Consider the following 15,644-nt stretch of genomic DNA (forward strand, 5'->3'; position numbering starts at 1 on the left):
TATTTTTGACTTTGAACAAGTCTTTGTGACCACTCAGCAGACTCTGTAATACTGAGCATGCTTCACAGCACTCAAAGTTCCCTGACCCCTGGCCACAAGAAGGAGCAGTGGACCCCCACCTGATGGACTTGGGTACTGTACCTGTGACCAATGCAGCCTGGCCTGGGGCAGTGATTCTAACCCCTGGTCATCCCCCCATGGATGACTGCCACAACATGTTAACCTTCTATTTCCTGGTGCCAAAGGGTCAGGAAATCGATACAGATTGTCTTTGTTTTCCTGTCCTTAATCTGTCCTGCCAACCTCAGCAGAGTAGGTTCTACTGGGTAAGCAGATCCTGCTGGTGGCCCCCAGTAATACCATACTTGTTGAGATCTCTCCTTCTCAGGGTTAAGAGAATGCTGCACATGAAATGACTGACGTGAACCATTCTGTAAACTACAGACAGCTAAAGGATTATTGTTATTATTATTATTACATATTAATTAATTGAAAAAGGCAGTTCCTATGATTAGGCTCTTTTCGCCAACAATATCTTCTACATATTGACACTGATAATACTAGTGCTAATAATAATAGCCCACAAATACCCAGAAGCAGCACTATCACAAATGATCTGCTAAGTGACCCACATACAAACTACATCTGACCCTCATAATGATTCTTTGAAGTAGAGGTTGTTATTCTCATGTTAATGGTAAAGAAACAAAGACCTTGTGAGAGAGAATAGTGGGACTGGAGAAAAAAAGAGAAGTCTGACTTCATAGCCCATGCTATAACCATTAGGAAACTCTGCCCTCAGCAGCACCTCAGCATCATCCAGGGGCTCTCAAAATAGATTCCTGGGCCTCATCCCACACTTACAAAATCAAGCCTTTATAGACTTCTGGTCACATTCATGGCAGAAGGCCAGCGTACTTCAATGCTGGTTTACATGTGTTAAGCAGAGAGCCATACTTAACTAACTGCAGGTATTCTGGGGGACTTTGCTGAGTCTAGAGTTTTTGTTATCCAAAAGTATAGAAGAGGCAGAGTTAATTATTCCAAGCAGACCATATACCTGCAGGGTGAGGAACAACTACAAATGTTAGGGCTGGCCTATAAGATGAGGCTGAGTGAGGAAGTCTTCCCCTGCCACGGGGAAGGGAAACCTGCAGTGTCCCTCGTTTGGAGCAGAACCAGTGGGACACAATGTAAATGTGCCTATTAATCTTCCTGTGGCTGACACATAGCAAACAATAAATATTTGTTCAATGAACAAACTAATGACAGACTAACACCCTCCAGCTGGAAGGAATTTTGCTCTCCTTAAAACTTCCTGAATTTGGTCTGCATCTTTTTTCACCTTATGTGCCACACTCTGCTTTGCGTTCCTGCTGTTTGAAACCAGTCTTATCTGTATTAGTAGGTAAGCATTCCGGGGCAAACTTCCTCTTTTTCTGAGCTAAGTTTCCCTATAGCTGTGATCTCTAGCAGGGGCCCTCACTGCTCAGCGAATACCTGGTTGGATCCCAACTATTTCTTGATTCACATTCACATCTGTGGGTCCCAGCAAGTCACAAGGCATAAATGTGCGTACCAAAGCTTCAAGAATCACAGCATAATTGTGGTTTGCTGGGAAACAGCAGCAGAGAGATCTCTGTTTGGAAATCATTAGGAATCTAGTAGGCCACACTGGAGGACAGGCCTCAGGAAGACCACAGCTCTGGGAGGTAGAATCCCAGATGCTTAGAAATGAAGGGGTTAGAGCAGCAAATAAAAAATGCATTTGTTTAGTTTTATTTTCCCTGTTCTGTTGTGGAAACCACATGTTGCAAAAATTACAACCATAGTTAGAGTACCTTGAAATACCAAAGACAGTGATGCAGACCTAGTACCAAATACCAACCACAAAAGAAGGCTCAGGGCTGGCCTGAACACCTGAGACAGTAAATTTAAAGGGTGCTGGAACACTACCTTCTCTTCACCACCAATCCCCTTTCAGCTCATTATTGTTAGTGTGTCTTGGTGATGCCTACTGATAGCTACTTTTTGCTGTTTCACACCCCACTGTCCCACTTGATCATTATGTCCTGGAACAAGAGGAAAAAAAGGTTATCAGCCCCATTTTTGTATGAGATAAGTGAGGTTCAAGTTGCATGATATGCCTAAGGGGGCCAAAAGGCAGCTAAACATACAGAAAACAATTTGTGAACTGAACAAACAAATGAAAGCATGAATCCCTCCAGCTGGATAAGTTCATCCTCTCTAAATGTTCCAAATTTCATCTTACCTTGCTTCCCAATTTCTTTGCTCTACATCACACAACCCAAGACTGTTATGTGCTTTTCAGGGAGAAAAGTTGTGGTGGGGGTTGGGGAGGCCTCAAGGAGGAAGATGATGTTACCCAGCTGTTTCAGAACACCTGTAAAGCCTAGTCAGTATGCTTCTATTCAACAGGTAATAGGCTCTCAATGGTACTTGGGGATTTGTAGACTGTAATACCTCCAGGTTCCTGAGAAATTCAACTTTGTGGAGATGACAGGCAGGGAAATACCCAGAGCAAGGATATGTAAGTGCAGTGTTGTTAGCATTGTAAGAGGGATTAAGATGCACAGTGCTGATAGCCTATGCTGAGTTTTCTCACTTTACAAAGTCAAAAGGTGATTTACAAACTGAAATAGAAATTTTCTTTGATTTATTTTATCCCTTATAGAAACAGGCATTTTTGTGGAGGCAAAACCTACCAATGAGCCAAAATGAAGTTGCAGTATTGTTTTGAAATGGCTTCGGGAAAGTGGCATTAAGGGCCCCATCAGTAACTGGCCCTGAAGCTGCACCGCACCTCCTGGGATCTAAGGCTATATATGCCAGGCAGGAGGAATGGAGAGCAGGTGGTGTCCAGTGAAGACCCAGGGGACAGAACTGACTAGCAATTTTCGGAAAAAGGTACTAAATCCACTCACTCACTGCTGACAATCTGAAAGGCTTCCAGAAAACTCAAATAAAGCCTGGAGCCCGTGGCCTACAGGGTAACAGTCCACTGGGAATTAAGCAGGATCAGAAGACCTAACCAGGCGTTCCTTATACAGACACACCCTTTATTAATCTCTGAGTTCAAGGTCTAGTCTCCAGTTGAGGATCTGGGTCACCCCTAAATCCTCTGGTTTTCCTTACACTTGCAACTTTTAACAGTTCTTTCTTTAACAAGAAAAGTACGTTAACAGAAAAAGGTAGGGGGAGCGAGACTGAAGTGAAGCTGTCGGGAGAGTGAGGAAGAGGCCCCAGGCGAAAAGCGCTGCCCTGGACTGGCGGTGCCTCTAGGGGCAACACAGCCCACTGTCGCGCGCGACTGTGTGCCGATCATCGATCGGCTGTCTGGAGCATCCGGGGGGAAGCTCCTTTTGCGGGAGGGACACGCTTCCTTCAACGAGGAAGGACAGTAGTTGCCAGAGCATGATGTGGCGCGGGGTATGCCTGAAGTCCCTGTCCGCGGAGCTGGGGATGTAGATGAGTCCCCAGGCAAAGACCCTGCTCAGGAGGCTTCCGCGGGAGCGGGTCCCGAGCCTCTCCGGGCGGCCCTGAGTCCGCGAAGCCCAGCAGCGCGCCCAGCCCGGCAGCGCCTGCGTCCGGAGTCCCGCCGTCCGCGGCCCCCTCCTCCCGGGCCATCGACCCGGTGGGCAGGACGCGCGGGCCGCGGAGCCTGGGATAGCGCCCCTCCCGAGGCACCGCCCGCGCCCACCGCCTGCAGGGGACGCGGCCTCGGCATCCCCGGCTGCCCCGCCCGCGTCACCGGTGCAGAGCCCCGCGTCCGAACCCCGCCGTCGAGCCTAGACCCTCGCGGTGTCCCCGCACGCCCCGGATCCCGGGTCGCGCCCAGGGCGGTGGCAGTGAGGCGTCCCTTACCACGCAGCAGCTCCGGGCGGCTCCACGGCCCCGCGGCGCGCCGGGCATTTTTTGGGGAAAACTTCTTCCAGGGTCCGAAGGGCTGAGCCGGGCGGGCAGGAAAAGCGCTCAGCGCCGGGAGGCTGCGACCATCCGGGAACTTCGCCGAGATGTAAACCCTCCCCCTCGGCTCCGCGCCCCCCCGCCCCGGCCCCGCCACATGTGGACGCGCCGCGAGGCCGCCGCCGGCCCTGCGCCCTTCCCTCGGTGTGCCGCGCCCTCCCCGCCTGGTCTGTGCTCCGCGCCCTGCAGGAGTGTGGCGGGAATGGGGTGGTAGGAAGCTAGGATTCGTGTTTTCCTGTCACACTCGCAGAGGGAGATGAGGCGGTGGGGTCCAGGACAGGCGTTTGCAGAGGCGCGGGACCTGGAGCGGGTATCTAACCAAGGGCCCTTTCCCCCAAAGACTTCCCGAGTCTGCTGGGAGCCCTCCCTCTTCCATCCGGAGGAAAAAGCCGTTTCCCATCGCCCTCCCTTCCGCTCTCAAAAAAGGGGGTCCCGCTTCGACACACTTTAAAGTCAAATGAATTTTTAAAAATGATTTGAAAATGGAGTAGAACCCACGGAGGCCCAAGGTCCGCACGCATCTCCCTCCCCGCCCCACTGTTGGGGATAACGCGCTGCTCTTCCTATGGAAAGATGCCAATTCTCCCACCAATCGTTTGGGATTCTGGGAGTAGTTTTGCTGCTAGTGGGGATGGATTTATCATCAGCCACCCACATCCTCAAATGCAATAGGAACTGTGACAAACATCTGGAGAAAGCTGAAGCTCTGCTCCATTGCCAGAGCGGACTCTTATTACATTAGGAGACAGACTCTCGCCAACTCCAGGCCTCAAAAGTTAACACACACTGAGACTACATAGATACTAGAATGTATACATTTGAAAAGACTTCAAGTTATGGTCAGTATAATAACTTCTGAATCATAGTGTTAAAATACCAGGACCGTGTATCCCTTTTAAAAAAAGCTGAGAAGGTGGACACGGATGCACTTCAGAATTTGGTGTTCTAGGCTGAGGAGCCCTTGAGACTTTCTGTGCTCCTGCACCATTCCCGTGTGCACACTTGCATTTTGATATGCTTTTAACAAATAAGATGACCCTTCTGGGAAAGACATTCAGTAACTACCGTCAATTCTCCCCATTGACAACTTTTTGTCCCTAAATGTACTCATTTTTAAAAGGTTCATTATGTATTTACCTTTCTGTTATATATTTGCTTTTCTTTTTAGATCATTCCTGTGGAAATATGCACATGTTCTGTTTTATATAAAATGAAGACAAGTGACTTCATATGTAAATATATTACTCTAGACTTGAGAACATTTTTATAGTCCTTATCACAGTGTAGCACAGAGGTTAAATCCAAGAGCAACCTGGTTTCCTTACTAGCTCTCTAAATCTCAATTTCTTGTTTCAGTTAAATCAGGGAGATAGTTCATACCTCTTAGGATTGTTGAGATCCTATGATTACGTGGGATAATTTCTCTAAAGATGAGATGACTAGTGACACAGGAGTAGGAATTCCTATCTGTGATTCCCCAATGTCCAGAAGAACTAGCACCTTACAAGGAGGAATCTCTTAAATAATTGTTGGGATAAGAACTCTCTGGAGTTTATGTTTCAAGAATCTCATGTAACTTTATCATTAATTTCTACAAATGAAAATTAGAAAGGTGCTATGAGTTGAATGTTCCCACCAAAACTTACGTTGAAATTTAGTCCCTGTTGTGAGACTTTAATAGGTGGGAACAGGTGGGACATTTAAGAAGTGACTAGATCAAGAGGGCTCTGCCCTCATGAATGGATTGGTTCATTTGTGGATGAATGTGCTAATAATGGGTTATCTCAAGAGTGGATTTGTTACAAAAACCAGTTTGGCTCTCTTGTATGTGCACTGTATTGCCATGGATATTCTCCATAATGCCCTGACCCACCTGGAAGACCCTCACTGAAACTTGACCTTGGACCTCTTAGCCTCAAGAACCATGAGCTTAATAAACCTTTTTACTTTAATTTCCCAGACTGTGAAATTTAGTTATAGTAGCAGAAAATAGACTAATAGAAGGTAAAATACATGAGTCTCTTCATTTCATCATTGGGATTTTTTTAAAAATGATGTTCTGAATTGTCCGCTATTTTAAATCACTTATTAGGCCAGTGATCACTTGCCTAAAATTCCTGGGCTCTCTTTCCTCAAATCCCAACATTCCTATCAATAAGATTGAAACCTGAGTAGTACCTTATCATTGGTAATTTTCTGGTTTCAATAAGTGACTGACAGTTGTGTGGAACACTTGGGGAAGTTGGGTGAAGTGCATATGGAAACATTTTTACTGTTTTTTCAGCTTAATTATAAGTTTAAAATTATTTTAAACAGATAAATTTAAAAAATTAAAGATGAAAATTATCAGAGCCTACAATTCTACAACAGATACCTTGTTCCTTTATATGATACCAAATCATAAACTTAAAGATACTGAAGTTAGTAGCAGGCCAAGGTATTACATAAACCTCTGCAGTTATGTACATTTAGATAGGAATGAGTTAATAAAAAAAAAATGGCTTCATCAATACTACTTGAAATTGAAACTAAGCCAGGAATGTTAGTGGTTATGGTAAGGAGGGAGAAGGGAGAAAAATAGAAGGATATTGAGACTGTGAATACTAAGATAAATTTACCAGAGAATAATATTAATAAATACAGATGTTTCCCAACTTACTGTAGTTCAACTGTTAATATTTCCGCTTTACAATCATGTTAAAAAGATATGCATTCAGTTGAAACCATACTTTGAATTTTGGATTTCGACCTCCTGGGCTAGCAATATGTGGGACAATACTCTCTTCGTGATGTTGGGCAATGACTGGGAATCACAAGGGTAAAGAGCTGGTCCCTACAGTGATCTGGGTTGCTAAGCTGTGCAGTTGGGTAGGTTAGGTGTGTTAGATGTATTGTCAATTTAAGATGTTTTCAACTTATACTGGGTTTAGTGGGATGTAACCTCACTGTAAGTCAAGAATCATCTGTACATATATTTGCTTCCCATTTTATAACCGCCATAACCCTAAACTAACTCACTGATGCCTCAGAACTTCCCTTCTCAAAACAATGACTTGTTCATTGTAATTACTAGTTCCTCAGTAAACAGTAGCCTTAATTTGGGAGGAGAGGGTGAATGAAGGAGACTATCTGCTTCTCCAATGAATTCTCACAGAAGCCATGTGAAATAGATATTTGTCTCCATTTTACACATAAAAAAACTGTGACTCAGAGAACTTAGGTAAACTGCCCAAGATCCCTCAGCTTGTGAACATCCAAATCAGACTACCATAACCCTAACACTCTTACTCTATCACCATGCAATACTTTTTCTTGGCTTTATTTCCCGTGTTTGCTCCACCTCTAAGCTTCTGTTGGTGTGAATGACTCAAACTGACCAACATCCAGATTCCTTGATGTCAAATAGCAAAGGAAGAAAATATTATTTGCCTTCATAAAGAATGTTTGGAGTTCCAGCTGATCTGATTACAGGCTCTGTGCTAACTTGGGTTTTCTTTTCTGAGTTAATGCAGGAAGGAAATGGAATGATATGTGGAACAAGAGCGCCTTGCTGGGCCAGGGGATGCTGCAGAGAATCAGGGTAAGTTGGGGAGGAATGTGTGTTCAGGCTGCTTTGCATCTCATGGGTGCTCAGCAATATATATAATATGTATGTAATATATGCATGATATATGTACATACAGAATATATACATCTAGTCCAAAACTGAAAGACCTGAACTCTTAAGGAATAGATATTTTACTTATTTATACTACTTCTTATTCTCAAAAAGTTTTAAGACAGTAAGAGTTGAATATGGTAAAATTTAAATCTTACTCTGGAATAGCAAATTCAGTAATATTTTCTCTCTTTATCAGTTTCCCTCCTTATGAAAAACATGTTCTCATTCTAAATAATTCAAAAATTTCATAATTATGAAATATAGAAAGTGAAAGTTGCCTGCAATCCAGAGATAGCCACCATTAGTGGCAGGATATTTTTCTTTCACATTTTTTTCTATTAATCCTTCTCCCACCCTCAGTACTGGGGATTGAACCCAGGGATGTTCTACACTGAGCTAGATCCCCAACCTGGCCCTTTTTATTTTGAAACAGTGTCTTACTAAGTTGCTGGAATTGGCCTCAAATTTGTGATCCTCCCGCCTCAGGTTCCCAAGTAGCAGGGATTACAGGAGTACATCACTGCACTTGGCTTCTCATTCTTTTTCTTTTCTTTTCTTTTCTTTTTTTTATATATTTTAGTTGTCAATGGACCTTTATTTTATTTATTTATATGTGGTGCTGAGAATTGAACCCAGTGCCTCACACATGCTAGTCAAGCACTCTACCACTAAGCTACACCACCAGTCCCTCCTCATTCATTTTTAAGAGTAACATATTCTTTTACTATCTTATGTACCATAATTCAACCAAATCCCCTTGTAGTGGACATTTGTGTTACTTTCAGTAATTTGCCTTTTTAAAATGCACAGGAAACATTCATGCTCTCACGTGCTTATGCATCCATGTACTTTCTAATTAGCATTTTAATTTATGGAAATTAGTATCGTAACTTACAGAAGAAAATTCCACTGGCTAAGTGGTATTGCAAGATAAAGAGTTTTACATTTGATAGGTACGGCCAAACTGTTTTCCAAAATGTTGGTATCAATTTATACTTCCAATGATAGTATATAAGAACTTAAGGGGCCAAGATGGCGGACTAGAGGGCGGCTGCATTTCACGCTGCTCCAGGACGCAAGATTCAAAAGAGGAGATAGTGAGAGGCTTGGGACCAACTCAAAGCCGCCGGGTGAGTCTCTCCTGTTGGGGAGGTGTCCCGGATGGGGCGGTAGCCCCGGAACGCAGGGAATTTGTGAAGTGGAGTTGCTCGGCGAGACGCCCCTCCCCCCGCTGGAGCGGTAAACACGGACAACTGGGATCATCGTAGAGGAGGCGGCTCAGCACAGCGCTTGGACTCGAGCAGCCGCTGGGGCTCCGGGCGGCTGCCTGAGGAGGAGCTGTGTGGCGAGCTGTTTGAACTCAGAGTGAGCGCTCCTGAACACCGGGGGACTGCCCGGAGGAAGAGGAGGAGCGCGGCGGGACGCTTGGTCTAGGAGTGACTGCATCAGAGCCACAGGCGGTTGCCAGAGGAGGAGGTGAGTGGTGAGTTGATTGGACTAAAAGCGACCGCTCCTGAACACCGGTGGCCTGCCTGGAGGAGGAGCGTGACAGAGAAACAACGTGTATCCCATTTGTTTACAATAAAAAAAAAAAAAAAAAACTTAAATATCTAATCCTTAAAGACAAATTCTGTTCACAAACTGTTTCATCAGGAAGCCACACATGTAATGGTTACATGCATTGGATCTCAGTCAGGTTTTATGGCTACAACAGAGTCTGTTCTCTGATTTCCTGTGTGACCTGAAGCAGGTAACTAAGCCTTAGCTCTGTTCACAAAAGTAAGGATGATAATAATGGCACCCTTTCAAGTATTTATCCCTTGCTGTATAACAAGTTGCTCTAAAACATAGGGACTTAAGACACACAAATGAATTATCTCACAGTTTCTGTAAGTTAGGAATCTGTTTCTGGCTCATGGTCTTTTACAAGGCTGTGATCAAGGTACCAACCAGGTCTGCAGCCATCTCCAAGGCATGACTGGAGAGGTCACTTTCAAGTTCACTCGCATGGCTGTTGGCAGAATTCAGGTCTTCAATGACTGTTGACTGAAGATGTCAGTTCCTTGCCAAATGAGTATCTCTATGGGACAGCTCACAACATAGCAATTGTTTTCCCTCAAAGTGAGCAAGAGGGGCACCCAAGACGGAGGCCAGTCTTTTTGTAACCTAATCTTTCAAGGGATATCTCATTGCCATGCTGTGTCCTACTTGTTGAAGAAGTCACTAAATTCAACCCACACTAAGATAAGTGTGTTATACAAGGATATGAATATCAGCAGGGATCATCTTAAAGGCTGTCTACTATGCCTCTCATGAAAGGGTAATGAGGTTAAAGTGAATTAATGCAATGTAAAGTAATATGCACGGTGTCTTATTTTAGTAAGCACTCAAAAAAATGGTTTGTTGTTAAATTAGTTACTGTTTATACCGTTATCATCCCATTATCCACATTCATTTTCCTTTGACTCAGTATCACAGTAAAAATAAAATAATGACATTTTTTTAAAAAGCCACTCTTTCGACTGTGTAGCAGGCAGTATTTACTAGGAAACAAATCTTCCCAAATGAGATAATACAGGCAGCTTAAAAATTTAATTGTTTACAAAAGCGCTTAGGAAGAGGAACTAGGGATGGTGCCCTGGTCCAGAACCAGGCCAGCAGCAAGTCCTTACTACCTCTAGGCCTGAAAGGGAGGTAATTAACAAGAATGGGAGGGAGTAGCTCCAGGAGGGGGTTGCTGGGAGGAGTTGTGATCTTCAGCAGGAGAACAGTGCCAAGCCATGGTGACCCAGCAGGGAGAGGGCTAGAGTATTCAATATCCAGACCTAGCCCTTTCCTCCAAGTGTTGCCCATCACATGAGTCCAATCAGGAGCCAGGGGCCAAGGAAGCCATGATGCAGTCCATGCAGGTCAACCTTGCTGACCTGGAGCAGCATAGAGAATGTGACTGCGTACTGGAGGGATGAATGGAAAATGCCCAGCATGCGCAGGCCCAGCTGGTCACTGATGGCATATTTCCTGGGGACCAACACCAAAATCCCTTCATATAAAATAGGAACAGAAAGAAAGTTTAATCCTGAGATTCCAAGATAGTAGTCAGGAGGGGTGGGATCAGGGAGCACTATACCAGGGAGTCAATCCAGTCTCGGCTTAGGGTACTCCTATAGAGTTTATATTTGGGCCAGTTACCGAAGGTCCAGGGATTTAAACTCATGGACGGAAGATGGTTCAGAGGAAATGCCTCAGGAAGCTCACATGAGCTGTAGGTTATATGTTAACAGGAAATGGATATAATAACATGAAAGGTATTTGTTTTGCTGGTATATTCTGATTATACAGTCTGATGATTCTGACTGATAGTCACACCTTGTTTTTTTTGGTAAGGAACTGGAGGAGGTACCTGCCAAAGACCTCAGAGGCTGGCAAAGGTATAGGGTTTTCCAAACATCATTCCATAATGGTATCCTGGAGCCTCACTGTGGTAAAAGAAGGCAGTGCAGCTGGAGGGCCCTGGAGAAGTGGAAAAATGACCAAGCAATGAGTGGACCCAAGGAAATCATGGAGGGCTTCTCCCCTCCTGGCCTCTACATTCACATGGAGTCTCTGTGAAATTTCACTTTTTAAAAAATAGTTGTTCCCATCCTTTAAACCCATAGAAGTGGAGGACACTGCAGAGATCAGGGAAGGTTAAATTTGTTTAAATTATTTCTTTACTATGGCAACTGATATTTCTTTTTAAATGCTTTGGGAAGATGCTAGTGAAATATGAGTTATCTGGAGACAACCCTTTAAAAGGTGATGAGGGAACTTGCTAAAGTCACAAGTGTATTTTGGAGAACTAGGGATAATAGGAAACTGGAGGTGGGAAATGCCACAGGATAAAAGAGACATCAAAGGAAGACTGTCATTTAACACTGACTTAGATGAACTCATCCTCTGGAAGGCCCGTGACATAAATATTAACAGATCCTTCAATGTGGACATTTAGAAGACAAGAAAATTAAAACCCATAAGTGAAGAAACATTGGACAAATTCCTTTTTAAAAAATTATGTATTTCAGCCGGGCGTGGTGGCATACACCTGTAATTCCAGTGGCTCAGGAGTTCAAAGTTAGCCTCAGCAGTGTCGAGGTGCTAAGCAACTCAGTGAGACCCTACCTCTAAATAAAATACAAAATAGGGCTGGGGATGTGGCTCAGTGGTCGAGTGCACCAGTATAATCCCTGGCACCAATAAAAAAAATGCATATTTCAATGTTGATGTTTGCACAGGACTAAAACTCTTAAAAAGCAAACACATTAGCTGGGCATGAAGACATATGCCTGTAACTCCACCAACTCAGGAGCTGAGGCCACAGGATCATCAGTTCAAGGCGAGGCTCAGCAACTAAGTGAGACCCCATCTCAAAATAAAATAAAAAGTCTGGGGATGCAGGTCAGTGTAGAGCATCCCTGGATTCAATCCCCAGTACTGGGGGGCTGGGGAGTGGGAGACAAACATATTAAAGATGTTTGTTTGCTTTCAACAATTCAAGGACAAAATGTCCCTTGTCATGCTTCTTCCTCCTGTTAATTTCCTTTTCTCATTTTTAAGGGCTTGTTACTAGCTCCACTAGCTGAGGGAGAGCATGAAGAGATAAGTTCTGTACTGTCATTTGAGATGCTCAGTCAGGTGTGGTCTGTGGAGAAACAGGAGAAGCTCAGGAAAACAGTTTAGTCTACACACAGTTCCTAGAAACAGGAGGGACTACCCATGTAGCGCCAGGGCCACCAGCATGGGTCAGGGGGCACACAGGGCAGGAGCAAGGGGACAGCCTAGGTCAGAGCCTTTATTAGAGATTCTGCAGGAGAGGAAAGGCATGGCAAGGTAGATAGTTAATAGGACTGGCTTGCCTGAATAATTTCAAAGGTCTAAGCTAAGAGGTGGTCTATTTGCCCTGGGATGACTAAAGCAGAGGGAGCTGCATTCTGGGCGAATGGCCAGATAGAGGGTTAGCCCTAGTTTGGTTAGTTTACACATTAAAGCCCTGGGCTGGGGACACAATTCAGTGGTACAGCACTTGCCTAGCATGCCCTAGTCCCTGTGTTGGAACCTGCTATCTCTAGGAATTGACTGGCCACAGAGAAGCAGTCTCTCCCCAGCCAGAAAGATGCTAAAACAATAATAATGATGCTAATAAAGAAAAAATAAGAAATGTAAACAATGTAGAAATTGAAAGAAGTATGAATAGGAGATTGTCCTCAGAAAGTGACTAAGAAGGAAAGGAGCATGAACTTGGTCCTCAGACCATCTCCACAATCAAAATGGGGAGGAGAAGAAACATTTGGCTTCCATCGTGTCCCTCCTCTCACCTTCCGGACAAAGAAACTGAGACCCACTCGTGGTGGCTTGCACCTATAGTCACAGCTACTCAAGAGACTGAGGCAGGAGGATCACTTGAGTCCAGGAATTTGGGGCCAACCTGGGCAATGCACAACCCCCTCCCTCATCAGAAGAAAAAAAAAAGAAACTGAGCCATGAAGTTTGTGGACCGCCCATTTAAAACTGGTTTTGTAAAGGGTGGAGTGTATTGTACTGGCTTGTGTAAATGAAGAACCCAGAGGCAGAGGTCAAATGGACTGGATGCACAACCCCTGTGACATTAGGAGGATCTGGCTGCCCCACTTTCTGGTGCCGTTTTCCCACCCTACTTTATCTGAATGGGCTTCACCGTCAGGTAGCGTCTCTCCTTGTGGTGACCCCAGCATCTCAGGCTTATATTATCTGGTTAGAAATATCAAAGGAAAGACCACATGTCCAATCCAGCACCCACCCTGTGCCAGGAGGATGGAGTAAGCCAACTGGCCTGTTCTGAAAACATTCAGCAACATGGATGGAAGAAGGTGGGGGTAGACAGAGTCCTAAAGGAAGCTAGAGATGCTGTTTTCACAAGAAGGCAACACGTTTGCCTGCCAGCATGTAGACAAGTACTCCCCTACAACAAGCAAAGCCTGGTGCTCCTCTCACACAGAGCATCCTCCTGTGGCAGAGCCATGGCAAGGCAGCAAGTCTGAATTTATCCAAGTCACTCAGGCAGGTCACTCATGCCGTGGTCGCCAAAGTGGTCTGCTTCCCAAGGTGATTAAAACATCATTTGCTACAGATGATATTGTTTCTAAGTCTAAAATATAATGAGGCCAGGTGTGATGGTGCTTGCCTGTACTCCCAGGAGGCTGAACTGGGAGGATCACAAGTTCAAGTCCAGCCTCTGCAATTTAGCAAGATCCTGCCTCAAAATAAAATATAAAAAGGTTTTGGGATGTAGCTCAGTGATAGAGTGCCCCTGGGTTCAATTCCCAGTACCACAAATAAACAAACTTTGCTAACATTTAACATATTGGCACAGGTGCTCTCCATATTGGGTTGGCCCAATGCATGCCACCTGTGGTACAAGAAGTTCCATGGGAGAGGAGGGGGCATGGGAAATATGGAAGCACTGATGTTGTTGCACATGGTTATTCTCTGCTTGCTTTGATATATAACTTGTATATATGATCTTTCAGTCTGTCTTCAATTTTTAATTATTTTTTGAAGATATCTTCAGTAGAATGCTTGCCTAGCTTGGGCAAGGCCCTGTGTTCAATTCCTGGTAAGGGGGAAGGAGGAAGGGGGAGGGAGGGGAGAGTGGAGAGGAAGAGAGAAGAGAAAGAGGGGCTTTCTTTAAACACATGAATGAAAGGACCTGTATGAAGATGCTTACTGTAACATTATTTGTATGGTCCCCACCCTTGGGAGAGTGGAGAGGCAAAGAGTAGCAGAGGCAAATGTGAGTGTGACATGGTAGGAGAAGCAATGGATTCAAAATCCACAGAGCAACTTGGTGAATCTTCAAATCTAAGGCTAATGAAAGAGAGAGAGGCGGGGGGCAGGGGAGAGAGAAACTAAATGTGATACATAATCTAATAGCATTTATACAAAGTAAATCTACTTAATGCAAAATAATAACACTCATTTTGCAAGAACTCATACCAAAAGATTTACCACTAGATAGATCATGCTAGGTAATCACTAGAGACTACCTATATTGGAAGAGGGGATAAAAGTCAACGAATACCTGCCTGCTACACACTGCACAGGGTTTATAAAAGAGAGAGACAGGAAGCCATGAAGACAATGTGTTATGGGCCCCAGAGGGTGATGAGCTCAATCCTCTGAAGTGAGCTGTTAAAACTTCCATATTTAACCCTGGGCATGGTGGCACATGACTATAATCCCAGTGTGTTACCTATTCAGTAGTTTAGAAAAGAGTAAGTTCCCTTCATCTGTCCCTTTAATGTACACTGAGTGATGCCTTAATAATGAAAAAGAAATGACTTTTGAAAATAAATCTGTGCTATGAAGAAGGTGTTTTAAAACAAACAAACAGACAAACAGATGTTTAGAATGGCTTCCATCATCCTGTGGTCTTGTTTCTAAAAAACAAATAGGTTTGCACACCTGTAATACAAGTGGCTCAGGAGACTGAGGCAGGAGAATCGTGAAGTTCAAAGCCAGCCTCAGTAACAGTGTCATGCTAAGCAACTCAGTGAGACCTTGTCTCTAAATAAAATACAAAATAGGGCAGGGGGTGTGGCTCCATGGTTGAGTGCCCCTGAGTTCAATCCCCAGTACACCCTCTTCCACCAAAAACCAAAAACAAACAACACACATACACACATACACACACACACACACACACACACAAACCCTCAGGAATTTTGGATCTATTTAAAAATCTTCCAAAGTATTTTGGAGTAGCAGGAGCATGTCTGAACCGTTTGCTGAGAATATAAAATGTCAAAAAGTTGGACAGAATGAAGGGACCTAACCAACGCAGGCAGCAGCTGCTGCTGTCACCCTGACCTGCGGTACCCAGCGCAAGCTGGCCGTCCACACCTAGCGACTTGCTTAAGGTAAGCATGGAGATAAGGGGCTTTGCGCAGCCACCTGCTGGCAGGGGGACTCAGAGATCTTGTAG

At 44.5% G+C, this 15,644-nt stretch overlaps 1 protein-coding gene across 3 annotated transcripts in view; it reads right to left on the minus strand.

Annotated features, from left to right (window-relative positions):
* Positions 1–4,119, minus strand: part of Wipf1 (WAS/WASL interacting protein family member 1) — a 117,737-nt gene extending 113,618 nt beyond the window's left edge. For all 3 annotated transcript variants that reach the window (XM_047545299.1, XM_047545302.1, XM_047545301.1), the window contains exon 1: positions 3,886–4,119. The gene's annotated coding sequence lies outside the window, so the exon portion shown is untranslated. The remainder of the gene's footprint in view (positions 1–3,885) is intronic.
* Between the last annotated feature and the right edge of the window lie 11,525 nt (positions 4,120–15,644).

This window comes from Sciurus carolinensis, chromosome 3 (assembly GCF_902686445.1).
Source record: "Sciurus carolinensis chromosome 3, mSciCar1.2, whole genome shotgun sequence".
NCBI classification, from domain to species: Eukaryota; Metazoa; Chordata; class Mammalia; order Rodentia; family Sciuridae; genus Sciurus; species Sciurus carolinensis.